This window comes from Sus scrofa, chromosome 4 (genome assembly GCF_054392235.1).
Source record: "Sus scrofa isolate SSC_HxYL_T2T_F1_AM1 chromosome 4, Sscrofa_HxYL_maternal_Yorkshire_Landrace_v2.0, whole genome shotgun sequence".
Taxonomy (NCBI): domain Eukaryota; kingdom Metazoa; phylum Chordata; class Mammalia; order Artiodactyla; family Suidae; genus Sus; species Sus scrofa.
Genome location: NC_139386.1, coordinates 105882388 through 105899997, shown reverse-complemented (window position 1 = coordinate 105899997; position 17610 = coordinate 105882388). Strand labels below are relative to the sequence as shown.

Sequence of the window (17610 nt, the reverse complement as noted above, 5' to 3'; positions counted from 1 at the left end):
TTCTCAAGCATAATGTTGATCATGTCACTTCTCTGCCCAGAAACTAGCTCTAGTGCCCAGTCCTTCAAATCCTTAGAATCTATGACCTATTTTCCTACCTTATTCCCCATAACTTAAACACTCCAGATTATTTCCCTACTCTTATACTGTTCCCTACATAAAACTTTTCTAATTTCCAATAATAAATATCACATTTCCCCATCTGACATGTCTCTAATTTATTTTCCTTTCTTCTATCCTTGCTTCAAATATCTGCTCAAAACTCATGTCCTTCATTAAGCTTTCTCCAGACCATCTCACCCATCTCTGATCTAACAGGAGTTGCATTCCATGTTATACACTACCTCATGTCTAACAGTATGGTTCTTCTTCGTCTAAGCCATTATTATGTCTTTCTTGTTCCTCTATCAAACTCCCATTTGATTTTGTGTATGTGTGTGTAGGGGGAAGGGCACATCTTCAGAGCCTGGTGCAGGTATCTTAAATACCGTGAACACCTATGCACCACTAAGCAACTCATTCTGAAGCAGGTTAAATTTCAAATGGTGGATAATGTCAGCCTCTCAATCCAACTGCACACTGTGCTCTGCCTGGAAGAATACAGGCTAAGGCAACCACAAAAATCAACCTGAGGTACAAGATGACCTCTCACACCCCAAGAGGGTAAGCAGAATTAGGGACATGGGAAGAAAGGGGAGAAAAGCATAAGTGAGACAGCCATAAATAAAGGACCCCTGTTTCCTAAGGCAGGAGACCTTTCAAACTCTGCAAATCCCTGTTCAACTGTAATGTGAGTATGCCATATACCCTGAGTCTGAGTGGAAATTAAGACTCTCCACTAGAAACAAGAGCTTAAATAGCTCTCTTCTTGAGATGGCTCAAGTTGAGTTTATCATCCAAATTCCCTTACAAATCTGTAGTTCTATCAAGTTACCCCAGGACAATTTTTGGAAAATAGCCTAAATCTTGAACTAAAAGTATATGTAAAAAATTTTATTAAAAATAACCAAAAAAAAAAAAAAAAAACCCAGCTGCCTTTTGTTCCCAAAACTATACAAATGCCCACCTCTCTGGAGGGAATTTATCACTTATTCAAGTAGTTTTCTCAGTGACTTCCTCTCAGTCTCTGCTTCTCTGGCTTTGGGTCTCTGAGAGAACACAGTTCACACAGGAGGCTGTGAGTACAGGGAGTTTCAAGGGGCTTTTCCCTAGAAAATAGTTTCATAAATTAGTCTGAATACTTATCAGCCCCATACAGATAAATCCACGTGTTTTTCTGAAAAAGCCTGCCATTTCTGACATGAAGAGGTCCACTCTTTCATGGTTACTGTTCAAACACACATGAGGAATGAGGTGGAGGGGAGGGAAGGAGGGAAGAGAAGAGAGAATAACAAGGGATTCCTCCTAATGGAACTAGAAAACATTCCAACTGAAAGGCTGCCCATACAGTCCCCCCCTCAATAAAACAGATGAAAACCAGACCCCCAACTCTCACATGTCACCAGCAGCCTGGATTCGTTTACATGTAGCCACTTTACAGATTTCAACGAAGTTGGGATCTGAATAGCAATTCCAATCTATCTGGCAATGGCTGGAGTTGAGGATCAGTCTCCCTAGTAATACAGGACAGAAAAATTTGTTCTTTCAAGTTTCCTAAGTGAATAACCACTCATCTAGAGAAAAGCTTAAAACACTGTAGCAGCTTGTGTCAGCATCAAGATGACTGAGGTCTGAGCAGGAAATAAACCCCTTTTCCAAATAAAAGCCAGTATTCTCTCTCCTTGTTTTCTCCATCGAATGTTCTGTATCAGCAGGGTGAGCCCAAATGGCACCCAAGGCTTTGCTGCAGCTCTGCCTTAGCTTTTTTTTTACTGAAGATTTGGTCATTAAAAAAATAAAACAACAAAGCAAAACCCCACCACATACAAGAAAGAAAAAAGAGAAGTGTGCTTTACAAAACAGCTATTTCAAAATCATGATTTTTTAAAAACTATACAGAATGTGGAATGGAGAGGAAAAAAATGTCTCATGTGGGTTGCGTCGGCCCTGCAGCTGCTCCTCATTAAAGCTCCTCTTTACTCCCTCTGGGCTGGTTTCCAGGAGAAAATTCTTTAAACAGAACTCTGCTTTCAACCCACTTTCTTCTTGCTCTGGGCCTCTTGGCCCCCCAATCCGCAGTGGCAGCGTGCCCTAACTGAGCTCTAGAAGGGGGAGCTGTCGTTAAGGTAAATGAGGTAAGGGCAGAGGGGGAAAAAAAAAAACAACAAAACCCAGAAACCAAATTAAGCATTGGTCAGTAACAAAGGTCTGCAGTTTGAAAAGGCCCCAAGTCGGTCTGTTCTTTCCTGTGACCATAATGCCAGCTTAGTTTCCTGCCCCCTCCCCCAAGCCCTCCTTAAAGTAGATAAAAATAATTGCTAACAGCCAAGGCTAACTGTAACCAGTTAAAGTTCCTATATAATACTGAATTCCCAAGACTCTGGCTTACACTCCACTCCCCCAGATGCCCCAGAGCCTACAGAATCAAGTCTAAACTCAGGCTGGCATTCAAGAGGCCCAACCCACTAACCTCGTGGGCCCACTTCTCCCACTACCTTGAGTTTGACACCTCATCAAACTGTCAACTTTTTAATTCTGTAACTCTGTGTAAAGGTAACCAACAGGGTTATGCTAATTACTGCCTTTGGATTTAAAAAAACAAAACAAAACAAAAAACAGTACATGAAGACGTCTTGTTAACTTCCTGGCAAAGAGGGGAAGAAGAAAGAGCTCTGTGACGGTGACTTCTTGCCATTCCTCACCTCCCCTCCCCCAAAAAAGAAAGGAAAAAAAGGAAACACTATAGCTTACTCAGCAAGAAGGAAAAACAAAAAGAACTAAAAAAAGTATTCGTGTAGAGAGTTAGGACCCAGTGCTGGGCTGTTTGTGGTAAAACACTTTCTAAGGCTTTGCTGGTTTGATGTAAAGGAAACAAAGATAAATATACAATCAATTTCTCTCTCTCTCTCATTCTCATTCTCTCTCTCTTTCACACACACACACACACAACTTTTTTTTTTTTTTTTACCACAACTAATAAACAAAGACTACCAATACTGCAGGACAGCCCATTTTTCTACTATGTAAATTCAGCTTCCTGAACAGAACATTTCTGCTTTTCTTGTAGAAGTATTTCAGAAAATGTTAATCTTGGTTCCCACATTAGGCTCAATGCTTCCAAATTAAAAGTTTCCCACAGGAAAAGAATTTCACGGGGAATTGTGAGGCTGGGAATTATCTTCTGAGACTCCACCTCATTTGTTTCCATGTGTTCACGTTTTTCAACACACCCCCCCATCTGAATAAAGCAATAAACACACACTGACTTTAATAAATCCAAACCAAAAAGAAACTACAGTGGTATAAGCTTTAAAGCTATTAATTCACAACATTGCTCATCTTCATCGGAGACTAGGAAATCAGTAACCACTGCAGTGGGAACCATGCTTTATTTACACAAGAATTTGCAAACACCCTTATCTTCCAGTTTATAGTCTGGGCTCATTTATCAGAACTCAAAAGCTGAACTGAGTGCGTAGCCTCTTCAATCATCACTTGAAAGATGGGGCAAGGGCACACAAACAGTGCTGAAGACTTGCGTTGCTGCTAAACAGAAGGTGGTCTTTCCTCTGTCTTCTAGCACACAATCAGTACCGTACCATGTTTCACTGCACTGGATGCTAAGAAAACATCTACTTGTGATTAAAACAAGGCAAACATACTCTAAACATATGAGTTTACAAAAAACACCCTTCGCAGTAATAGGCAAAAATGAGTGAGTTAAGCCAGTTGTTCCCGAGCTATGTACTGTACAGTTATTGCAAGGAGTCTGCCAATAACTGTACAGAACGCTTATGAAGCATTCTCTAGACTACTATATCATGTTCTGCCCATGTTTAAATGGACTATAACTGCTTTTACAATTATTAAAATATAAAGGTATTATAAAGGGTTACGGAATTGAGTATATTTTGACATGATGCATTATATTCAAACAAGAGACTGAGAAGTGGCTTCATCTCAAATCATCTCTCCTTTATGCCTTACACTTTTGCTAGGCTCAACCTCTTTCAGCTTCTAGAACATGCTACAGGGTGCCTCCAGATCTTTCTACATGCTGTTCACTCAGCCCAAAACTTTCTCCCACTCTCTTCTCAGAGTTAAGCCCTAAAATTCCTTTAAGCTTCAGCTCATTTTATTTCCTTTGAGAAACAGACTTGATGGCCCCCTGCTGTATATTCCCACAACCCTAACATATATTATTCATTATCCTGTATTATGATTATCTGTCTTCCCCAACAGACTAAGAACTCTCCATCACTATACCCCAGTGCCTAATACAGTAAGTGGCATAGAGAAGGCATTCAGCTCTTCAGTGCTCCTATTCTTAAGAGATGCCCAAAGGCACAATGCAGGGGTCCATGGACTCTTTAAACCTTAAAAAGACTTTAATTATACTCAAAGTTTGGGAACCACTGAGTTGAACTATGTACCCAAAGGATCATCAATAGCAATTAAGATTCCTGATATATTGATGACTTCTTAATCTTCACTTACCCCAAAATCATTCAAAGCAGGCCAGCCAACCCACATGGAGTAAGTTTTTTAAAAATCACCTTTCCCCCCAGATATGAAGTTAACACACATACACACACACACACACACACACACACACACACACACACACACACACAGTCTGCGTTATCTCTTATTAATCTTTGATAAAACCCTGACTACATGAACTACCAGGATCCTGAGTGACAGACCATCCTAAAAGAGGCCTCAGTAGCATAAACTGCTAGATTCTTTACAGACTGAGCAATAAAAATTTCAGAGAAAAAAATTGAGTGTGGGTGCTTGCTTTCTGTTCTCCAACCTGAGTAGATGACTGCTTGTAAAATTCTGAAGTCAAAAAATATCTGAAGGCAAAAAGTTGCAAAAGCTTATGGTTTGGGCTGAAAGGATTCCTAATTCAAAAATAATTGTACTCAAACCATATCAAATCAAACCTCAATGTGAGAGTAGGCTAGAGAAAACTCTGTATTTCTTCAAACTTTAAAAGAGGCTAAAAAATATTTCTTTGTAGATTCTAAATAAATCATTCTCAAAGAAAAGTAATAATCACATGTACAGGTATGCAAAACCATTCAATGAATAAATGGAAAATATAATTTCAAAATGCCCTGAAACACTACAAAATCCCATTTTAATGGCCTTACTTAGAACCACAGATAATAAAAATAGTGGACATCATGGGAAAATAAATAGCAGTGTCTTGAACCCTTCTTGAAGACAAAACCACTGCTTCCCATAAAATATAAGATCATGGCCCAAAGAGCAAAAAAAATGGTTCTCAGGGGTGAAAAAGAACCTTAGATATTACAATGGTTTGTGGACTTTCTCAGAAGATAAACTGATACACAATATATCTATGGTATTAAAATTGCATGGAGGAGTTCCCATTGTGGCACAGCAGGTTAAGGATCATCATTGTCTCTGTGGTGGTGCAGGTTTGATCCCCAACTTGGCACAGTGGGTTGAGGATCCAGCATTGTCACAGCTGTGGCATAGGCTGCAGCTGCAGCTTGGATTTGATCTCTGGCCAGGGAACCTCCATACCCAGTGGGTGCAGCCTTTAAAAAAAAAAAAAAAAAGTTGCATGGGGCAGAGGGTGGAGAGGTTAGAGAAAAAAACTCTAAAAAGGCTCCTTTGGGACAGGGGTGATAATCATAAAAAGGCTAAGAAACACTGAGATAACATATACAAATAAAGCAATTTTTAGCCTAGTATCTGGCACTCATAACACTCATGTACGTTGGTTGAATTAAACAGAAAAGTTTCCTACAAATGTTGCCTACATTCATATATACTCAAACTCACATGCCTTGAAAAAAAAGTGTTTCTCAGCTTTGGAAATTCCTTCGCTTATGCCTGATCTGATGTATGAAATCAAAGTCTATGCCTCCATAGGGACAATGTAAAAATCCTGCTAAACAGTGATCTAATGAAAAAATTTAACATACATCCAGATAACATACAGAATTATTTCTTTTTAAAAAATACAATGCTATCATTATTTTATATACTCTTGCATTCTTATAACAAAAGCAGTGAAACCTTCAAACCTCACCATATGGATGAGGCTTACAGCATATGTGAAAGTCCTAGCCTACTGGTACCTATGCTTGGAAGCATGCTCCATCATCAGCTACACTGCTGGGACTGAACTTGCTTTGTTTATCTATTTTCCTCTAGATTATAAGCTTTTGAGAACAAGCGTAATTATTAAAACCATCCCCATTACAATAATCACGCAAAAAGCTTTTGCGCTCAAAGGATGACTTTCATGAAGTTAATGACATCTCACAACGTTTACTGCTTTTATGACAATAAGAGAACATTTACTGTCAAAGGAAAAAATGTAATGTTTTTATTTATTTTATTGAAAACACTCATTAAATTAACAGGATCTCGGCTTTGGTGCAGACCTCCAGTATAGATCATCTCAAGTGGAAAAGCTGCATCAACCAAAAACTGATGCAGGAAGATTCAAATGTAATTCTTTGTTTTAACTTTAGTAACATCTGCTTAAAGAATGTCTTTTGTATATTTAAAAAAAAAAGAAAAAAGAAAAAAAGAAAAGAAAAGAAAGAAAAGAAAAAAACTTAGCCCAAAGAATGGTTCTTCAAGTCTATACCACATGCCCTGGAAGGACATGAAGCATTTCAAGCCTATTGTATGCTAAGGTAAAGGTCAGCAAATACTGCCCTGGGCAAAATCCATGGGCCACCTTGTTTTTGTACTTCTAGACCAGGAGCTAAAACTGGCTTTTACATTTTTTAAATGATCATATTTAAAAGGAATATATAAGTACCTACATCATATCCTTGTTCCTTAGCCAGCAAAGCCTAAAACCTTTACCATCTGGCATTTTAAGAAAAAAGTTTGCTGATCCCTGCTCTAAGGCCAGGACAGCATTAAAGTGTACGCTAGCTGAAAACACCTTCAAACCATGTGCTTACAATTTAGGTAACTTTTTTGTTTACTGGAAGTCAGGCCTCTTTAGGAGCACTTGTTATGAACTATATTTAATTTCAAAAAGGCAATCCAATGGTCAAAAAATCATCATTGTCAATTGCCATACCTCTGCATAATTAGAACCAAAGGTAATAAAAATAATGGAAATCATGGGGGAAAATGACGGTGTATAATCTTAATGCGGTGACACAAGACAAAAACCACTATTTCCCTTAAAAGATAGGACCATGGACCAAAGGGTCAAAAAAATCTTAGACGTTACTATGTTTGTAGCCTTCTGAACCAAAGAAACTGAATACCAAAAAAAAAAATCCTGAAAGTATGCGCTCAAGTTTACACGAAATGAAGATAAACGCAGCCTGAGAGGCATTTCACTTCCTAAACTGAATCAGGGCAAAGCCACACCTGATGTGGCTACATTCTCCTGCACCGTTCTGCTTAACAAACCCATGTCCACCGCTAGGCAAATGTATTTAAAGCCAACTTAAAGACAGATAGATAGATATGTGTGTATAAGTTTGTTTTTATCTGAATAAGAACAAAAATATAACTAGTATACTGTTTTACACAAATCTTTTACCCAAGACTTCAGTATGTTCCCAGGGGGTTTGATAAGGTGGCTCCCTGCAGACCAGCTCCAGCTCTTCCACTAAATGTTAACCTTTAATAAGCCACTTTACCTTTCTGAGCCTCAGCCACCTCGTGTATTAAAACAAGATGATAGGCCAAAAATCACTAATATTCCCTTTAAAGTTGTATGATTCCATTTAGATATGTTCCACAGCCTCCTGGATATTAATGCCCTTTAGGAGAATTAAAGACCTCCTTTAGGAAGAACTCAAAAGAATTTCCACATTGTTTTGCTTCATGAAACATTAAAAAATAAAAATATACAGCTAGAGTTAAAGTTCTTAGTTTTTCTAATTGCCTCATAAAAGCTCTAAGTTGTTTGGTTTGTTTGTTTTTTTTTTTTTTTCCCTTTTCTTTTTAAATTCTGCTTTCCCTGCTTCTCTTCTCCCCATCTCTGTATATTCAGCGTGAACATCAGCTCCTTGAGGGTTGGTACCAAGAATGAAAAGAGATAGTGCTGCATCTTGAGGTTCCCTAATGGGGTCTGAGAAACAGCTTTTAGTCCCCCTCTACATTCTAATCAGTTATGGGACACAAGGTAAGTCACTTGGCCATATTATGCCTTGGGTTCCTCACATACAAAACAAGATGACTGGGAAAGGTGCTCATCAAAATCCCTTCAACCTCCTAAGTATGATGACTTGACTATTTCAGCTTTTGAATTCCCTCAGCAACAATGCCCAAGAAGGTAATGATGCCTGCTGATGGTAATGCTTGGAGTCAGTGGGTGTGTTGTGTATGTCTTGACCATCACTCCAAGCAAGGGGTTCCTGAGGCAAGAATTGTACCTGTGTCGCTTCTTTTCTATCCTTCACACTGCCTACCCCTCATCCTCCTAAGTGCACAAACAGTTCAATACACGCTTGTGTAAATGAACTGTTGCACAACTCACACTTTCAGCTAAGCCCTCACGGGAAGCATAAAGAATCAAAGAATAAGCAAAAAAGAAAGAGCAATATATTTAAACAAGATAAGGAGAATAAAGAGGAACCCTGAGCCTAAAAGGGAAAGAAAGGCTGTACCATCTTCCCCAAGACATCTGAGAGCCTGTTTTCTTCAGCAAGGAATGGTGATAGACACTGCAGCCTCTTTATGGAATCTGATCTGCTAATAAATTACACAACATGAAAAATGACTAGCGTGTGAGTAAAACCATGGACTGGGAAGAGATGCACCAAATTCAAACTTGCAGGAAATCAATCAATTAAATTCATGCAGGACCTTTTCCAGATATAATTTTTATATATCCTCTCAACACAGAAAAAGTGCCTATCTTACTTCCCCAGCTCATGATGCTGTCATTAATTCTCATAAAACTTAGCAAAGAATAGGTGATATCCCATAATTAGAGAGTTTGCTTCTCTGAAGACTAATTATAAACTCTGAACATCAGCGTCAGCCTTTGCCTGGAAGGAAATGAGTCAAGTTTTCATTAGTAATCAAGTTCTGTCCATTTTTTAAGAGTGACCCAGAAATTCAAGGCCGTGGGTTTTAACAATCTGAGACAGAATCAGACACCGCAAATATTATACACAAATGGGACTAGGACAGAAAAATTAAAGTTGATGAGGTTCCTGAGGTACTTTTCAGGATAAGTGAGGTTTCAGGAGAGGCAGGTTGCCCAGTAAAATAATTCCTCAAGGAGATGTCTCTGGCTTACAGAATAAAAGAACCAGCATTTCAAATTTTTAAAAAGACAAGCCGTTAAATGGCTAAGGCACTGCAAAGGTCTAAGCAAAAGAATCATAACTACTGTCAAATGTTTTCCACTCAGAATGGGCATCCCTGGTTTGTTCTGGATAATTGAGGGTTTGGATATGTACTATATAATCAGAGGAAACAAGCAGTAAAGGACATGAGCTAATTTGGGGTAACCAGAGATTTGGCTAACAGATGCTTGCTTACTTTGGATCCCTGAAATGAAATGGATCAGGCCAATGATACACTGGACAGAAGAGATCTGAGGTTGAGATATCTGAATTCTCGGCTAAAATAATGTGCTATGTCTTATCTGAAAATTGATCCTATCCCTGGTGTCTCTGTTTTCCCATCACTCCTCCTCTGCCAACCCATTCTCTTCCTGAATTCTGTGTTTCCCTGTAAATGGTGTCCACAAGCCCGCTCGGCTGCTCTGTTCTGGAAGCAGCACAACACTCAACAGTCAAGGTCACGGGGTTTGCGCGGGGGCAGGGGGGAGGGAGATGACTGCTCCCAGCTGCCTTTTCTTCTTATCCCTCATCTCCTCCTCACCCCTCGCTCTAGGCAGTCTATCTTCAACCAGTCAAGCCAACATGTGCTAAAGGAATGTTTTCAGGTCCATCATTTGCCACTGTGAAACAGATTAATCCACATATTAGTTGAGTAAAAACCTCACAGACTGAAGTACAGACTGAAAAGAGCAATTAAGGTGTAGAAAAGTTTTAAAATTATTCCATTAAGGAAAAAAAGATAAAGATGCTGGTAACAATTATCCCAGTTAATAATAGCCCTTCTGGTCCCCTCAGTCTCTCCACTTGCAGCATTCTACCTAACCATCTCCTAAGGGTCTCAATTTCATTCTCGGGTTCTAAGTGATTCACAAAAAACCCTCTGATTTTAGTCTTCTGGTACATTCTCTTGTCTGAATCTCCACAATTCTTATCATCTGTGCCACTACACTGGGCAATTACAGGCTGTCTTATTTTGCAAATATGTACATGCCTTATATTCCCAATAAGATGACAAGATGTAGAAGACTGCCACCATGTCCTGTGCAGGATAAACACAACATTCATTAGCAGACATTCCTGAGGTATAGATTACTTATGAATAAGAGGGTCAGAAAGCACAGGCCTCTTGGACATTCATGTTCGTTCACGACACCCAGTGCTCAAGCACAGTAGCCAACTGAATGAATGCCAGTTTGATGAAAATTAAACTGTCCTCCTAGGAGTGCTACGGACTGTTTGTGCCCCCTCAAAAGTCTTGTGTTGATATCCTTTTTTTTTTTTGTCTTTTTGCTATTTCTTGGGCCGCTCCCGCGGCATATGGAGGTTCCCAGGCTAGGGGTCTAATCAGAGCTGTAGCCACCGGCCTACACCAGAGCCACAGCAACTCGGGATCCGAGCCGCGTCTGCAACCTACACCACAGCTCACAGCAACGCCGGATCCTTAACCCACTGAGCAAGGGCAGGGACCGAACCTGCAACCTCATGGTTCCTAGTCGGATTCGTTAACCACTGCGCCATGACAGGAACTCCTTGTGTTGATATCCTAATCTACAAATGTGAAGATATTTGGAGCTGGGGCCCTTGGGAGATAATTAAGTAGATAAAGTCAGGAGGGTGAGGTCCTCATGACAGGATTAGTGCCCTTAAAAGGAGAGGAAGGGACCAGTGTTTTCTTCCCACTGTATGAGGGTATCACAAGGTGGCTGTCTACAAACCAGGAAGAAGGCTTGCATCTTGATCCTGGACTTCCCAGCCTCCAGAACTGTGAGAAATAAATGTCTGTTGGATAAGCCACCTGGTCTGTGCTAGTTTGTTACAGCAGCCTGAGGTGAATAAGACAAAGAGCTTCGAGCCTATATGACTTCCAGTGTTCAGGATACAGAACTATAGATATAGTAACTGTAGGAAAGTGGCCTGAATCTACAAGTACCCTAAATGCTACTATTCTACATAAGGCTTAATCAGGTTCTGTTCTCAATAACACCTACCTTCTTCTCATACTTTTGTAAGGAAAAAAAAATTGGATATAATGTTTCAGTTGGATGTGTTTCCTGAGTAATACCACCTATTATTTAAATAATGCCTTTGTTAGTCTCTGCTTTCATTTTTTTCATAAAGGCCTTTTTGTAAAGATCCAAGTAGGAGATTATCCAGAAGAGAAACATTTTAAACCTAAGGTAACTGCACTAATAAGGGAAGGCTGAAGGCATCAGTATGAGAGTCAGCAATAAATTTTTGGACTCAGAGGATGAACTGCTTGTGAAGATCACTGACTATGGATAAACAGGATATTAAAAAACTTTGGGAAGCCCCAGAGAAATTGTAAATTACCTTATATCTAGTTGTAAAATAAAACACAACTATGACAAACATGAAAACAAAACACTCACATTATACACATACACACATACATACATTCACACGATGGTGGGGTGGAAGAAACAGTAAACTTCACTCCCAGCTACAAATTTCCTAGCTACAGGACGCTGATAAGAGGGTTTAATGAAACCCCCCTCACACCCACACATTTATGCTGGCTTAACAGAAAAAAAACTACTTGGAAAATTTTAGATAATTACATTTTTATCACATTCTGATATCCTCAACCCCTTTGTACTCAGTCTTGCTGGCCTTGGTGAAAGACAGATAGGATTTAATTAAGTTACTACAGATCCTAAAAGAGAAATATTTCTCATCCTGCTTAGTCACAAGAAAAAAGGGGATAAAAGAATTACTACATGAAATTAATGGTGCTGACATGCCACAATGGAACAGTAAGAAAGAAACCTTACTTAGGATTATGGTTAGACTGGGGACTACACTAAAAGAAGCCTAGCTAAACTCATCTATTCATGCCAGGCTTGCAGGCCAAAATTAGTTGATTTAACTTACTGGCAATTCCCCAAGACAGGCAAAAGGATTCAGGCAGAGCCTAAGAACCATCTTCTCCTACTTCTCTACCTAACATTGAAGTTCATAGTTTCCAATCTAAAGAACAAAGTTTAGCTGAAAAGAATATAGGAATTCTGTTGTTATACATTGTGAAGAAGTTGGTAATCAAGACATCCGTTATGAAAAATCCCTTAGGGACCGAACATGCTTGTTAGAGAGGATTTTTCAAGGACATAAGGTTAATAAGAATCGCTTAGGAATGGTATGTTAAGCAGTCCAGATCTCAAGCCTTAAACAAAGAAAGCCCCACAGGACATGCATCTCTATATCCAAAACTCACTATGCAAGTGTAAGTCACTATCTATGCTCAACAACCTGTGGCTTCTCTGCTGGCAGCATCTTTTATCAGAAGTTGTAGACTTTGAGCTGTCTCAGTTTCACAGTAGCAAAAAAATCTGTCTGGACTTGCTCATCTTCCATTAGGAAAAAGAAGGGAGAAGTTTCACATCTTTAGGTTTAGTTTTCTCTATTAAAGAGCATTTTTGTACAGAATATCCTCTATCCCCACCTTCACTGCCCTCTTCTTATATTTCATCTGCATTAATTGCAGTGAGCTTTCAAGTCAAAGACTACTTCTCAGAAATACAACATTCAGGAGTTCCTGTCATGGCTCAGTGGTTAACGAACCAGAACTAGTATCCACGAGGACGCAGGTTTGATCCCTGGCCTTGCTCAGTGGGTTATAGATCCTGTGTTGCCCTGAGCTGTGGTGTAGGTCACAAATGCAGCTCGGATCTGGTGTTGCTATGGCTGTGGAGTAGGCGGATAGCTACATCTCCGATTCAGCCCTAGCCTAGGAACCTCCATATGCCGCAGGTGTGGCCCTAAAGAAACACAAAAAATGAAAAATAAATTAAAAAAAAAAAGAAAAGAGAAGAAACACAACATCACCAAGCCTGGCCCATGTACACTCATGTAGCTACAAGCAAGCTCAATACTCTAGTATTATGTGAGTGGCCCAGGCCCACCGATGTCTCTACTTTAAAATCAGGACTATATAAAGTAGTTTTAGTCATAATCCTGATCTGAAAAGCCACCTTTCATGCACTTTCAAATGTTTCACACTTCCTTTTTAGAAGGTGCTATTTGAACTTCCGCTTTAAAATAGGAAATATCATCCCATTTTACTGATAAGCAAACTGAGACTCAGAGCAATAGCATATCTGCCACGTGCATATCTCAAGATGTGATGTTTAAGACTGATATGATCCTGGGCAAATTATTTATGTTCTCTGAGCATCCACAGACTCATTGGTAAAACAGGGATATGGAGACAATCTACATGAGGACTAAAATAATGCATGTAAAAAACTTAATTGAGCACAGAGCCTGGTACGTAGGAAGTACTCAATAAATGTCAGCTAGTATAATATTATTTATCTTGCCAAAGATCCAATTACAATGAAATTCAAGTCTGTCTGGCATAAAACCTATCTTCTCCATGTCACCAGGCAGGGCTCTTCCAGATGTCTTAATCCATTCACCAGTGCCAGACTGAATTGCATGGGAGCCTGAGGCAAAAGAAAAAAATTCAGCAATACTGATCTTCTCTTTCTCTTTTTAAACTTGGATATTTTTAAACATAATTTTTGCATTAATATTGACTTTTAAGCTATTTTCTTAAAATATTATTTATCTTGATTGAAGGAACCATGCTGCCAGAACCAGTCTCAGCAGAAAAAGAGAAAGTGATCTAATAGTTGATGTTTTTACCAGTACACACCTTTGACACTACCCCTGAACAGCCCTGAATGCACTAACAAGGGGAGAGACAGGAAAACGTTGAGTTAGCCATGACTTGAAAACGCCTTTCTTAGGCAGTACCACCACAACACAAACATAGATAATGCATCCTCTACCATAAGCTGGGCTCTGGAAGATTATGAGTATCTCTTTTTTTTCCTGACTATACAAAAACCTACCAAGACAACAAAGAAGGCAAAGGCTTCATTTTTCTTGGATGGCTTTTGGAGGCGTAGACCACTAATACTACTCCATACTCCTGGCAAGGAAAATTGTTAGTTATTAAAGCTTTAATGTTTCTTTGAGCTAACAGGTAAGTTTTAGGTAAAATATGACATAAAGTTACATTTTATAATATTTTCTATTTATAATAATTTGCTTTAAAATGTAGTTTCTAGTTAGATACTTTGGCAAAAAGTAGAGATTCTCAAATCCACAGGAGTCTAAGTAACTCAGGGTGACTTTACTACTGTTTAACAATTATTAGGCCAGTTACTTCCTAAGTGGTATTAAAAAACATTGAAAGACTCCGTTAAAACTATCATTTTTACCATTAAAAATAATGGCAGAGTTACAGGCACATGAAAAGATATTCAACATTGCTAATGATTAGAAAAATGCAAATCAAAACTACAAAGAGTTATCACCTTACACCTGTCAGAAGAGCTGTCATTAAAAAGTCTACAAATAGGAATTGCCACTGTGGTGCAGTGGGTTATGATCCAGCTTGTCTCTGTGGCATTGCCAGTTCAATTCCCTGGTGGGGGGAGGGATGGGTTGGGAGTTCAGGGTTAGCAGATGCAAACAATTATGCATAGACTAGATAAACAAGGTCCTACTGAATAGCACAGGGAACCAGAAATATCCTATAATAACTCATAATGGAAAAGAATATGAAAAGGATACACACACACACACACACACACACACACACATATATACAAATGAATTACTTTGCTGTACACTGGAAACAAACAACATTGTAAATCAACTATACTTCAATAAAAAATATAAATTTAAAAAAAGAACAGGAGTTGCCATCATGGCTTAGCAGAAACGAATCTGACTAGCATCCATGAGGATGGAGGTTCTATCCCTGGCCTTGCTCCGTGGATTAAGGATCTGGCATTGCCATGAGCTATGATATAGGTTGCAGATGTGGCTCGGATCCCTCGTTTCTGTGGCTGTGGTGTAAGCCAGCAGCTACAGCTCTGATTCGACCCCTAACATGGGAACCTACATATGGCACAGGTGCAGCCCTAAAAAGACAAAAAACAAAATAAAATAAAATAGTAAAAAAAAAAAAAAAATTAAAAAAAGAATATGCTCAGAAAAAAAAAAAGGCAGAGCAACTTATATCAGACTCTCTTGCTTGTACTAATTATAAACTCTGAACAAGATATTAAAGGTACCAGAGAACATTCAAAGCAGGCAGAAACTAGAAGGTAGATGAGCCTCAAAGGAGAAACAAACTATGTACATGAAAACTACATGTATATACTTTTTCCCTGAAGGTATTCCCTAGTTCATGAAGCACATGAAGAATAGAATGAAACTAGAGAATGGAAGTCTTACTGAGCTAAGGAGTCAAAGGTATCTGGAACTGTCAACACAGCTGGAATTGTAGGAGGAGAAATCCTGGAAAAGACAGAACTACAGAGAGGATAGCCCTGAAATACGTGACACAACTCCACAACAAGATAATAATTAGGAACACAAGGGAGAGCAGGAGCTGGAAAGCTGAAAAGCTGAGCATGGTTCTAGGGAGTCAGAGGTTTGAATTCAAGTCGTACCAAATTAGAGGGGCTTGGAATACACTCCAGTAAGTGGTAAACACCTCACGCTTTCCACAGAACCCACCGAGGGTCATACCTTGGGAGTTAGGACCATAGCCCTGGACTAAGACATAGCATCAGACTAAGAGCAAAATGGACCCACCATAGCAGAGCCTAAATCGAAGCCACTATCAAGGTGCCCTTCCAGTAACATTCTTTAGTAGAAGATAAACTTTAAAATGCACCATTTACCATGTCCAATAAATAATAAAATGACCATAAGCGTGAAATTAAGAGAAATTGTACATACAGTCAGGAGAAAGAGCTGTTCATGGAAACATCACATCCAAAGACAACCCAGATGTTAAGCAAAGATAATCCAGATGTTAAGAATTGGCAGAGGAAGACTTTAAATAACTATGATAAATGTGTCCTTAAAAATGCACATTTTGTGAATTTTACAAATCATAACCTCACCCACCCCCAACATTCCAGTGAACTTGGGTTGGCCATGATTTTTAATCAAAGTGGGATTTGGAAGGGTTTATATTAGAAAGCCTGGGACAAACAACTTGAGAATGATTAATGACAGCCAAATTTAATTACATATTTACACCTCCCAGTAGGATAAGAGAGAGTATGAAATGTCTTACCTCTCTGTAGTGAGAGAGCTTTATTAAAAACTGACAACAACTATTTAGGAGCAATAACTGAGTTTCATGCAAGATTACACAGGTTCTTGTTTGGCATCCCAATCTAATCACAGACTGATAGAGTACTTGTTAGGCTCCCAACAGTGAGAAAGAGCAGTTAAGCTGTGTTAAAAAACAAAACAAAACAAAACAAAAAACACCTAACTTTTAAAGGGACTTATCCTCATCTGTCAATGTGATCTTATCAAGGATTTCTATAATTTCTATAAACAACCATTACATTTTAGCTGAATCAGTAACATTATACTCTTTAAACAGATAATCAGATACCTTCTACTTTAAAACATTTTCCCTTAACTCCCACCCACCCCAGTGTAAGAAATGTGGCTTTAGTTTGCTTAATCCACTAAACAATGTCAAAAAAAAAAAAAGATAATCACATGTCCTGCATGTCTGATGTAATTTTTATAAACCTTCCAAGTGTCCTAATATTCATTTGCCATTTTGAGAAAATACTATTTACTAAACAAGCTGAAATACCTTCTTTCCCAGGGGAAAAAAGCAAAGTTGGTAAAGATATACTAAAGCTCTGCTAAGTTAACGTTATATTTGCTTAAATTTTACTTAATATTCTGTGGAGTTTGGCATGACATTGTAGGATGACTGACTTGACTTCCCTGACATTGTTCTTGCTTTTCCTGTGCCAATTTAGCTTGACACCGCTACTCCTGAAGATGCTAGTATTACTTTTACTGAAGTAGAAAAACATTCTCTTTTTATAAGTTTTGTTGTTCATATTGGTCTCCCAAAAGGATGGCCTCACCCATCTTTCCCTTACTCTCCCTTTCTCCTGGAGCTTGTTTCCGGAGGACATGTGGGGGGTATCCAAGACTATATCCATAACTATATCCAAAAGCAATTCACCCACCAATAATTAACAGGTATCCAGAGGCAGAATTTAGGCAGCTCCATTTTTGTCAATCACAGGGTAAGGTCCTGTTCCAAAGCATTGCTTCTTCCAAAAGCTGGCAGCAACTTTGTCGCTTTCACTTTGGTTGGAGCGTTTGAGAC

The 17610-nt window shown here is 38.9% G+C and overlaps 1 protein-coding gene and 1 long non-coding RNA gene across 2 annotated transcripts in view; one reads left to right on the top strand and one right to left on the bottom strand.

Annotated features, from left to right (window-relative positions):
• The window catches only part of NOTCH2 (notch receptor 2), a 168168-nt gene that overhangs the window by 104270 nt on the left and 46288 nt on the right, over positions 1-17610 (bottom strand). The window lies entirely within an intron of this gene.
• Positions 8031-15453, top strand: LOC146404149 (uncharacterized). Its single transcript, XR_014844313.1, has 2 exons — positions 8031-10739; positions 13199-15453. It is a non-coding gene; the product is annotated as an uncharacterized LOC146404149 (long non-coding RNA).